This window comes from Canis lupus, chromosome 2 (assembly GCF_003254725.2).
Source record: "Canis lupus dingo isolate Sandy chromosome 2, ASM325472v2, whole genome shotgun sequence".
NCBI lineage: Eukaryota > Metazoa > Chordata > Mammalia > Carnivora > Canidae > Canis > Canis lupus.
The window spans coordinates 21624571-21635779 of NC_064244.1; the positions used below are offsets into that span (position 1 = coordinate 21624571).

Here is an 11209-nt window from a genome sequence, read left to right on the forward strand (position 1 = left end):
AACCACTGATCCACCTAGGTGCCCAGCATTTTTTTTTTTAAGATTTTATTTTTAAGTAATCTCTACACCCAATTCAGAGCTCAAGTTCACAGCCCCCAGATCAAGAGTCGCATGCTCCACCAACTGAACCACCCAGGCGCCCCTGGTCAGCAAATCTTAATGAAATATTTGAAATGTGGTCAACTTGTTGGAGGTTGAGTTGACATCCTACCTCTCTCTCCCCAGTCCTCTTGCCAGGAGAGTTGCCCCTGAGAAATCCTCACTCATGTTGCGATTTCCAGAGGTTTCGCCCACCCAAGCCACCTCTGTTCTGACATCCAGGGCTTTGGGGAAAAAGGATCCCCTCTGTTCTTGCAAAGCAGGCTGCTCTGTCCCCTGGGGAGGAGTTCTGCTTCTTCACTGGGACCCCAGCTTGAGTCTTTGTCTCTGTCATTGGTACAGTCCCACTGATGTGGGGCTGTCGGAGTGATTTCCGTGGGGCTCTAGGCAGCACCACTCACAGGGGGGCCTGCACAGGGGGCCTGGTTCCTAAGTGGCTTGGTGACCGCTCCACCGGGAGGCAGACACAGAGGTTGACAGTGAGCCTTCGGTAGCATCCATACCAGTTTAACAGCAATGCTATGTCAGTGGGATCTCATAATAAAAAAAGATGTGAGCTTGTATTTCATGTCGTTTTTATTTATTTTTTATTTTTTTAAAGATTTTAAAATAAAGATTTTATTTATTCATTCATGAGAGACACAGAGAGAGAGAGAGAGAGGCAGAGGGAGAAGCAGGCTCCATGCAGGGAGCCCGCTGTGGGACTCGATCCCGGGACTCCAGGATCACGCCCTGGGCCGAAGGCAGGTACTAAACTGCTGAGCCACCCAGGGATGCCCTTCATGTCTTTTTTATACAATAATTTCATCTTTCTCATCACACATCACACGGCTTTGCCACGGACCGTTTGAGCAGCTCAGCATGACCACCTGAGGAGACACAAAGATAATAATAGAGAAGCGCAGAGACTGAGCCTTAAAGCCCAAAGCCCCAACCTTCATCTTGATGGTACTTGGAGGCAGGGCCCCTGGGAGCAAATTAGCTTTGGATAAAGTCAGGAGGTCGGGGGTTCCCAAGATGGGATTCGTGTCCCTAAAAAAGGAAGAGACCAGAGCTCTTGGTCTTGCAGGAAGAAGGTGGCCTGCAAGCCGGGGAGACCCTCGCCAGGAACCGCATCAGCCAGCACTCAGATCCGCCTGACGCTTGCAGCCTCCAGAGCCTTGAGCAGCCAATGTCTGTTGTTGGACCCCTGTCTGCGGTGTCTGTTGTGACGGCCTGAACAGAGACCAGGCTCCCCTCCTGACAGCCCAAGGAGCTGTGGCCCAGGCCGCCTCCTGCTGTCTGCTCTCCCTCCACTGGGGGCCTGTCTTCCCCCCGGGTCTTTATCAAAATTGGCCTGGGTTCCCATCCCCTGGCATGACAAAGCCAACCCCTGGGACACAGACCTGCCTGTACTGTGTTAGAAGGCAGGTCCCGGGGGTGCCTGGGTGGCTCAGTCAATTAAGCACCTGCCTTCAGCTCAGGTCAGGATCCCAGGGTCCTGGAATCAAGCCCCACATTGGGCTCCCTCTCCCTCTGCTGCTCCCCCTGCTTATGCTCTCTGCTCTCTCTCTCTCTCTGTCCAATAAATAAATAAAATCTTAAAAAAAAAAATGAAGCAAATTCCAGGACACATCATACCCCAGTTCTTTCCTGTTGCCTGATGGGGCAGCCACGCCACACCCTCATGCCCCTTGTGTGTGCCACCCCACAGGTTTCTCCCTCAAGAAGGAAAAGCTGGTGGTTCTCAGTCCCTTCCCTCCTGCAAAGCTGGTCTCACCTCGAGGCAAGGCTCACCTACTCCTTCCTTAGCAATTTAAAGCTTCCTTGGGCAGCCCGGGTGGCTCAGCGGTTTAGCGCCACCTTCGGCCCAGGGCCTGATCCTGGAGACCCGGGATCGAGTCCCGAGTCGGGCTCCCTGCATGGAGCCTGCTTCTCTCTCTCTCTGTCTCTCTCTCTCTCTCTCTCTCTCTCTCTCTCTCTCTCTGTGTCATGAATAAATAAATAAAATCTTAAAAAAATAAAGCTTCCTTAAAACTCCATACAGCAAGAGTTTCCTCCTCTCTGATATGAATGGTAAATTCCAACTTTCTACGTTAATAAAATAAATTTACACCAAGAAAGATGCCATTTTTTAGATAATGCAATCAATCTGCACATGACTTACTTTTCTTGTTGTTTTGGAAAAAAAGACCCAGATGCCTCAGTTGATGAATGGCCATCCCAAGCCTTCACAACAAGCCTAAGCCTGTAGCCTCAGTCATTCATTTCTCAATTATCTTGGGAGAAGTAGGTCAGGGATGAAAGCAGGCCCAGGAGGCCGGGAGGTGTAGTAGGACAACAGGAAATGGCCCTGCCCTGAACCCAAGTGACCTTGGGCATGAAGCCCCCTGCACCAGGCCCCCCACAGGGTTTGGGGTGCTGTGACCTCATACTTCTTTTTTTTTAGGATTTTATTTATTCATGAGAGACACAGAGAAAGAGGCAGAGACATACACAGAGGGAGAAGCAGGCTCCACGCAGGGAGCCCGATGCAGGACTCGATCCCAGGACCCCAGGATCACAACCTGAGCCAAAGGCAGACGCTCAACCGCTGAGCCCCCAGGCGCCCCTGACCCCTGACTTCTTGGTGCAGTTGCCATCCACGGGGCCTCTCCGTCCTTTAGAGAAGAACCGGGGGAGCCGCCCCGAGGCCTGGAGGGCGCCCTCCTCCACTGCGGCCCTCTGCAGGCTGCCCGGTCACAGCAAAGAGCCAGAAGCTGAGCAGCAGCAGCGGGAGTCGGGGTAAGCGGTGGGTTCGGCCTCCTGGAGTTTGCTAGACCTTGTCCGTGCAGCTACTCCCGGGGACCGAGCTGCGCTTGGCTTCTCTTTCCTGCCCGCCAGCAGCCCTGCTCCTCCGTCAGCCCCCTTCCCTCCCGCCCGTGGCAGCCCGCAGCCCCTCCTGGCTCTCCTGTCCCCCCACCCCACCCCTGTGCCCGGCCTCGGACTTACACAGTGAGCACATTCGTCCAGCACCCACAGCACTGTTGATTCATCGGCTTCTGAACAAAAATCAGCAGATCTGCGGAGCTCAATATAATTTTCCCCCACCTCCCGTATCTGCCCAGGGCCCTTGTCATCAGAAAAGTGGCCTGCAGGGGGTGGCTAGTGCAGGTGCGTGGTGCGCGTACTTCACCTCCCGTGAGCCTGGCAAGCCCTGCGAGGCTGATGGGAGTTTTTATCTTCATAAACATGGGAAGTGGGGCACCGGGTGGCTCAGCGGTTGAGCATCTGCCTTCAGCTCAGGTTGTGATCCTGGAGTCCCGGGATCGAGTCCTGGATCGGGCTCCCTGCATGGAGCCTGCTTCTCCCTCCGCCTGTGTCTGCCTCTCTCTCTGGGTCTCTCATGAAGAAATAAATAAAATCTATAAACAAACAAACATGGGAAGTGAGGCACACTCAGATACCTGGAGCAAAGTGGAAACCTGGGGGCAGCTGGTCTTAAGAGACCCGGCGGTGGGCCAACTCAGAGCCAGTGCAGAGCTGGAGAGAGGCAGAGGCGGGCTCAGCCCCGATCCCGCTCCTGTGTGGTGCTGCAGCCCCTCTCCCCCACCAGGCACCCCGCTCTGGCCCCCGCCCTTCCCCCTCTGTGGCGAGGGCTCTAGGATGCCCTGGCACTTAGGGAAGTGGGGACCTGGAATGGGAGGAGGAAAGCAGTAGGCCCAGAGCCTCTGCCACGCCCAGTGGATGCGGAGGGGACAGACCATGAGAACCCGGGGTCCTTCTGCCTGTGGAAAGTGTGTCGGGTGTTAGCCTGGACGGGGCCAGGTTGGCCCAGGGATTTGGGTCTGGATACTTGGGGTGAGGACAGTGACCAGTCTGCCCCAGATGCCAGCAGGGCCCAGGGAAGGATCACTGAGCCACCCTCAGCTAGCTGCTGCTTTTGCATTCGCTCCCTCGCTGCTGTCTTGACATTGGCCCAGAGGACAACATCCAGGGCTTCTGGGGTCCCTTGCCTGCTTTTAGGCTGCGGAGGAGCAAGGCATTCAGAAACCCGTGACCAGGCCTCTCTGCGCTCGAGGCTTTTAATCTCCTTAATTGAAATTGATTGGCCTCTTGGGAGGTAGCTCTGCATTGGCCCTGAGCTGCAGCATGTGATCAACTTTTGCTTCTTTCTTTTAAAGACCCATTGACACACCAGGGCATCTAATCTTATCCCTGAATCCCGGGCCCCTTTCCAGATGAGGAGCAAAACCAGAAACAAGCACTGACAAAAACAGCTCAGGAAATGAAAGCGCCTGATAAAAATAAGGGGAGAATATTCTTGTCCCATTGTGGCTTAGCATGATACAAAAGGCCAGTCAAAACCCCATTAACCAAGGAAAGATGTAATCACATGGGGAAGGAGCCATGGGGGAGGGGGGGCTTCAGAAGCTCACAAAATAAACAGAGTGGGCTACAGCGTATCTAAGAACCAGCTGCAAAATAGATAAAACGGGAAGAAAAGTGCAAACCCTTCTTAAGTTAAAGGAAAACCAAACATTGAGATAATTGAGCATTCAGATTTGCGTTCATCCAAAAGCACAACGGTCACCCCAAAGTGGCTGGAGCTGGTTGACAAACCGGTTTGGCAGGTCATATCTCTTGGCCAAGCCCTCTGATAGGGTCCCTTACTTACCAGACCGATCACATATCCTGGAAATATCCCTCTGGGGGCTCCTCTGTGCCTCCTGGGGGTCATTTCACCAAATGGACACTGGGCTTCAAAGCAAATATGTTAGGGAGGCTTGGGCCACCTTGTGGCTGCCAAGACCTGGGCTCTGTCCCTGCAGCAGTGGCATGGGGCAACATCGGAGGGCAAGAAGTGCCTGGGAGGTGAGGAAGCACAGCAGTGATCAGTAATCATTACGAGTGACCAACTCATTCTAAGTACATCTTGCTGCCTGGCCATCTAAAGATCTAGTTGGGGGTGCCTGGGTGGCTCAGTCGGTTGAGTGTCAGACTCGTGGTTTGGGCTCAGGTCCTGATCTCACAGGTGGTGGAATCGAGCCCCACACTGGGTTCCGCACTCAGTGGGGGAAGTGCTTGAAGATTCTCTCCTTCTATTTCTCCCCCTACTCACAAGCCTGCTCTCTCTCTCAAATAAATAAATAAATCTCTCTTTTTTTTTAAGATTTTATTTATTTATTCAAGAGAGACACAGAGAGAGAGTCAGAAACATAGGCAGAGGGAGAAGCAGGCTCCATCCAGGGAGCCCGATACAGGACTCGATCCCAGGACCCCAGGATCACGACCTGAGCCGAAGGCAGATGCTCAACCACTGAGCCGCCCAGGCATCCCAAATAAATATATCTTAAAAAAAATAATAATAAATAAAGATCAAGTTGAAGGGGATCAAGATATTCCATTCCAAGATATGCTACCTTGTCGTGAGGATTATTTTAAGCTGAAGGCATCTGAGAATCAACAAAATGCAGGAAGAGTTCTCTTCCCTCCTCTTTTCTGCCTAAAAGCAGAACATAAATTTCCCTTTGTGAAGGTGTCCCTGTCTCCCACACTAGAAAGAGAGGGACTCAAAAAAAATTTAAAGTTAAAATTTAAAAAAAAGGAAGAGAGGGACTCTTATCATGGAGATGAGGCTGCATTAATAGATTTTACTTAAAAAAAAAAAAAAAACCTTAATTTTCCCATCCATATCTTCATCACCTCCTTAAAGCCCAAACCTCCTTTCCTTTGATAAAAATGACACAGAAGCCCCAAGGTCAAATCTAACCACCTCTTTTCAGTGAACTCCTGTGCAAGAAAGATATTAATAAAATTTGTATGCCATTTCTCCTATTTGTCTGTCTTTTTTTGTTGGTTAAATTTGCAGGCCCCCAGGCACTGAACCTAAGAGGACAGAAGAAAAGCTTTTCTTCCTTAATGATATCAAGACATCCAGATTTTAAAAAGCATCAAGAATCTAGCTTTTTTTGCTGGAGAAGCTCCATTTTCAAATAAATTCAAGTCGAAAATGGTCCTTGGTCTCCACTCTCCCTAGCAGCAGGAATGTGACATGAGGGTGAAGGAAAGAGTGAGCTCTATAAAAATGAAAGCTGTATCTGTCCCAGTCATCATGGAACTAGTATCCAATGGTGCCTAACACATGGCAAGCACTCAACGCATCAATGGATGAATGGATATTGGATCAAATATCCAAAATAGGATTGGAGCAAATGCATAGTGTGAAGATAAAACCGAACTTTATCAAACAGTCTCTCATAAAATAATACCAAGATAATCTGCTGATAAGGCAAAGCTCTTGGCATTAAGAGAGGTCACTTCTTGATGGGTTTTTTTAAGATTTTATTTTTTTTTAAGATTTTATTTATTCATGAGAGAGAGAGAGAGGCAGAGACACGGGCAGAAGGAGAAGCAGGCTCCATGCAGCAAGCCTGACGTGGGACTCGATCCCGGGTCTCCAGGATCAGGCCCTGTGCTGAAGGCGGCGCTAAACCGCTGAGCCACCCAGGCTGCCCTAAAGATTTTATTTTTAAGTAATCTCTACACGCAAAGTAGGGCTCAAACGTACAACCCCAAGATCAAGAGCGGTATGCTCCATCGACTGAGCCAGGCAGGTGCCCTCTTGATGGGAGTTTTAACAGTGCCTCCAAGTGGGGCTGGTGAGGTCAGGTTATTCATCATTTATGGTGAGTGTTTCAGTGTGGAGTGGGTTAGGATTGATGAAGTTTCATGATATAAAAGCTCAGGATTGTGGGCACAGCAAGGTGGGTTAATAGTCATTTAACGCTATTTTTTGAGGTGATGCACTTGGTTTTTTTTAAGATTTTATTTATTTATTCATGAGAGACACACAGAGAAGCAGAGACATAGGCAGAGGGAGAAGCAGGTTCCCTGTTGGGAGTCTGAGGGACTCGATCCCAGGACCCCGGGATCACGACCTGAGTCAAAGACAGATGCTCAATCACTGAGCCACCCAGGTGCCCCAAAGTGGGGCAGTTTTAAGTGGGCTTTGGTAAGTTCTTAAAACAATAGTTATTTGCAACTTTTATCTTCAGCAAGTGTTTCTGTCATAGGAAAGTCGTATTGGTAAAGACAGTGGAATTAAATCATGTTTAGGGACGACTGCTTGGTAGCAGCCACATTGCTGCAGATGTAAGTAAGCGAAGCGGGAGCTGGTGGCTTCAGTCCTCAAGCTAAAGACCTGACATGAACCATTCTCCTTCCAGAGTGTGACATAAACAGACAAGTAGACCACGTTTGTCCACAGGCTCTGGGATAGGCGTGGTGGCTCATTTCTGGCTAGAGAGGGCTGGTAACATGCTGAGCCATCCAAAGGAGAGGTAATTTGGGTGATTCAATTTTGATAACCTCTGAAAATAGCCCTGAGATGGGGCACCCGGGTGGCTCAGCAGTTTAGGGCCTGCCTTCAGCCCAGGTCGTGATCCTGGAGTCCCAGGATCAAGTCCTACATCGGGCTCCCTGCGTGGAGCCTGCTTCGCCCTCTGCCTGTGTCTCTGCCTCTCTCTCTCTCTGGGTCTCTCTTAAATTAAATTAAATTAAATTAAATTAAATTAAATTAAATTAAATTAAATATAAAATGGCTGGGCACCCTGGGTGGCTCAGCGATTTAGCACCACCTTTGGCCCAGGGCATGATCCTGGAGACCCCAGATCAAGTCCCACGTCAGGCTCCCCGCATGGAGCCTGCTTCTCCCTCTGCCTGTGTCTGTGCCTCTCTCTCTCTGTGTCTCTCATGAATGAATAAATAAAATCTTAAAAATAAATACATAATTAATTAGTTAATAAAATGGCAAATTTTACTACTCAAGTGTGCATCATTAGATAAATGGATAAACAAGTAAGATGGATCTATCATACCTCATGGACTATTACTCAGCCATGAAAAAGAATGCAATCTCGCCCTTTGTAACAGCATGGATGGAACTAGAGAGTATGATGCTAAGTGAAATAAGTCAGAGAAAGACAAGGACCATATGATTTCACTCATATATGGAATTTTAAAACCAGAATAAATGAGCAAAGAAAAAAAAGACAAACAAAAAACGAGACCCTTAACTACAGAGAACAAATTGGTAGTTGCCAGAGGACAGGTGGAAGGGGACAATGGATGAAACAGATGATGGGCAGCCAGGGTGGCTCAGCGGTTTAGCACCGCCTTCAGCCCAGGGCGTGATCCTGGAGACCCAGGATTGAGTCCCGCGTGGGGCTCCCAGCAGGGAGCCTGCTTCTCCTTCTGCCTGTGTCTCTGCCTCTCTCTCTCTGTCTCTCATGAATAAACAAATAAAATCTTAAAAAAAAAAAAAAAGAAACAGATGATGGAGATGAAGAAAGGCACTTGTGATGAGTAGCGAGTGATGTATGGAAGTGTTGAATCACTGTATTGAATACCTGAACCTGACATAACACTGGATGTTAATTATACTGGAATTTTTTTAAAATGTCAAATTTTATGATATGTTTTACTTTTAATTATGGTACAATACTATGTTATACATATTTGGCCACAATAGAAAAAAAAACATTTTTTTAAGATTAATTTTTTTTGAGAGAGACACAGAGAGAGCATGATCAGGGGAAGGGACAGAGGAAGAAGGAGAAGCAGGCTTCCCGCTGAGCAGGGAGCCCAACGTGGGGCTCAATCCCAGGACCCTGAGATCATGACCTGAGCTGAAGGCAGACGCTTAACCAACTGAGCACCCCCTGTACCCCTACAATAGAAAATTATTGGGACATCTGGCTGGTTCAGTTGGAGGAGCCTGTGACTCCTTATTTTGGGGTCATGAGTTTGAGCCTCACACTGGGGATAGAGATGAAAATAAAATCTTATAAAATATATATGTATATTAAATAAGAAAATTAAGAATTTCAATATGGCAGCAACAGAGCATTAATCAAGGCAGGGCCCTTCTGTGCCTGGGGTTCTAGGTGAAGCCAGCCCTCCCTAAGAAGACAGAGCCCCTCAGATTTAGGTGGCATGTCACGTCCTAGAGACTAAGGGTGTTCCATCTGGGCCACTGCAGACCTGCTGATACTACCCAGCATCCAGAATCCACTCCGTGCTCAACAAGGATGGCAAAAGTCAGGAGCCGTCACCTTCCCACTGCCGCCCCTGCTCCCCCTGACCTTCTAAAGATCAAGTCCAAGATCCAGTGTCAAAGCTCAGGAGATTTTGCGGCATCAGCCCTGGAGGTGACAGTGTCTCCGGGGTGTTTTCCTCCCCACCAGTTATGTTACGTTGGCCCCCTGCCATTGTTCACAGGGCAGACTTACGTGGCCAGGGGAGCAGAGGGAGCAGTGATCTACCTCGCGTCCCTGGCTAGGACGAGGCGAGCAGTCACCCACCACACTTCCTCGCCTGGCATTCACTGAGCACACCCCCTCCCCTTTCTTCTGTTTCCCCCCTTGCTGCAAACTTGTCTCCCTTTCTTCTCCGGGCCCTCCGTCCCCTCCCTGGCATGCTTGGGTGGCTGCTAGGTGGGGCCTAGCGCAGTCCTCACGCAGGGCGTGGAGGGGACAGAGATGGGGCGGACGACCAGCCAAGGAGGATTGCTGGCCCTGTCGCCCAGTCCAATCAGAGTCCACAAACAGCATATGTTAGGGGCTGATGAGAGGTTGGGGGGTGAGAAAAAGGTGAGCCAGGCATGGCTCTGCCCCAAGAAACCTAATGAAAGACAGATGGCTCGCCACCTTTGCCACACATACCTTAGATTATAAGCCCTTGATCTGGGGTTTACTGGGTGGAAAGAATGCCCTTCTTTTGAGCCAAACCAAACACGATGAGCACCAACGAGGTGAGCCTTCGGAGCCCTGGAGCATCTCTTCTAACACCTGCTCCGTGGTGGCCTTAAGCTCCCCTGCCTCCGAGCGGCCACTCGACAGGAGGGTGAGGACTCTGCTCCCTGGCAGTGGACAGGCCTTACACAAGACATTTCACATCGAGGTCACGAAGAGTTCTCTGGCTCCGACCCTGCCTACCACCGTAGGGTGACCCAGCCGCCACAGGGCCTCTCGTCCTTTCTGGGACTTCCCATGGGTATCTGTGTGTCCTCTCACAGCCGGGCGGCACACAGGACTTTCTCCAGCTCTGCTTCCCTGGGAGCAGAGGTGCCACCCCAGACCCCGTTCAGGTGGCTACAGTCGAGCAGGGGCTGCCTGCCAATGCCCAGCACGGCAGTGCCACCACCTGCTTATACCCTCTCTCCCTCAGGGAAGGAGGGCCCTGAGGCATCAGCACCTCCTCCCTCCAATGTTGGGCCGCTGTGTGGCTGTCCGGGCACCCTAAATTCCTTGGGGATTGTCCAGGAGGATGATGTGTGCCCTTGCTGTGCTAACAACTGCACTTTAGAAGTACCTGGGGGGCTCAGGTGTGGAGCATCTGACTCTTCTTTTTTTTTTTTTTTAAGAATTTATTTATTTATTTATTCATTCATTCATTCATGAGAGACACAGAGAGAGAGAGGGAGAGACACCGGCAGAGGAAGAAACAGGCTCCATGCAGGGAGCCCGACGTGGACTCAATCCTGGGTCTCCAGGATCAGGCCCTGGGCTAACACTTAACTGCTGAGCCACCCAGGGATCCCTTGCATCTGACTCTTGATTCTGGCTCAGGTCATGAACTCAGGGTCATGAGATGGGTCCCGTCATCAGGCTCTGCACTCAGTGCCTCTCCCCACCCCCTCTCTAAAAAGGAATAAAGAAAATCTTCAAAATACATACAGACATACCTACTGCCCTTCAGGGTTGGGGCTGGGACTAGGATCTGCCCCACCAGCCCCGCAGGCAAACCCAGATGAGGCCTGAATCCTGGAGATTTAAAGTTTGGCTGGCAATTCTCGACCTACTAGAGGTGTAGGGCCCCAGGATGTCACAACAGGGAAAAAACCTATATGTTTTAAGTCCTTCTCCTCTTCCTCTGAGAAAATACCTAAGTTTTAGCATCAGAGGGATGAAGCTGGTTTGGGAGACTGGAGCATAAAACTATACCATGTTTCATTACCTTCACTGGGGATTTTAGAGTCAAACCTCTCATCTCTCAACCATATTTTGCATAGAAGTGTGTGTGTGTGTGTGTGTGTGTGTGTGTGTGTGTGTGTGTATATATTTTTAATAATCAAAATACACTACCTTTG

General features: G+C 50.0%; 1 long non-coding RNA gene across 1 annotated transcript; it reads right to left on the minus strand.

The window, feature by feature from the left end:
* Positions 1-657: 657 nt before the first annotated feature.
* Positions 658-3339, minus strand: LOC125753570 (uncharacterized). Its single transcript, XR_007405696.1, has 2 exons — positions 3070-3339; positions 658-968 (listed from the first exon to the last, which is right to left on the minus strand). It is a non-coding gene; the product is annotated as an uncharacterized LOC125753570 (long non-coding RNA).
* Between the last annotated feature and the right edge of the window lie 7870 nt (positions 3340-11209).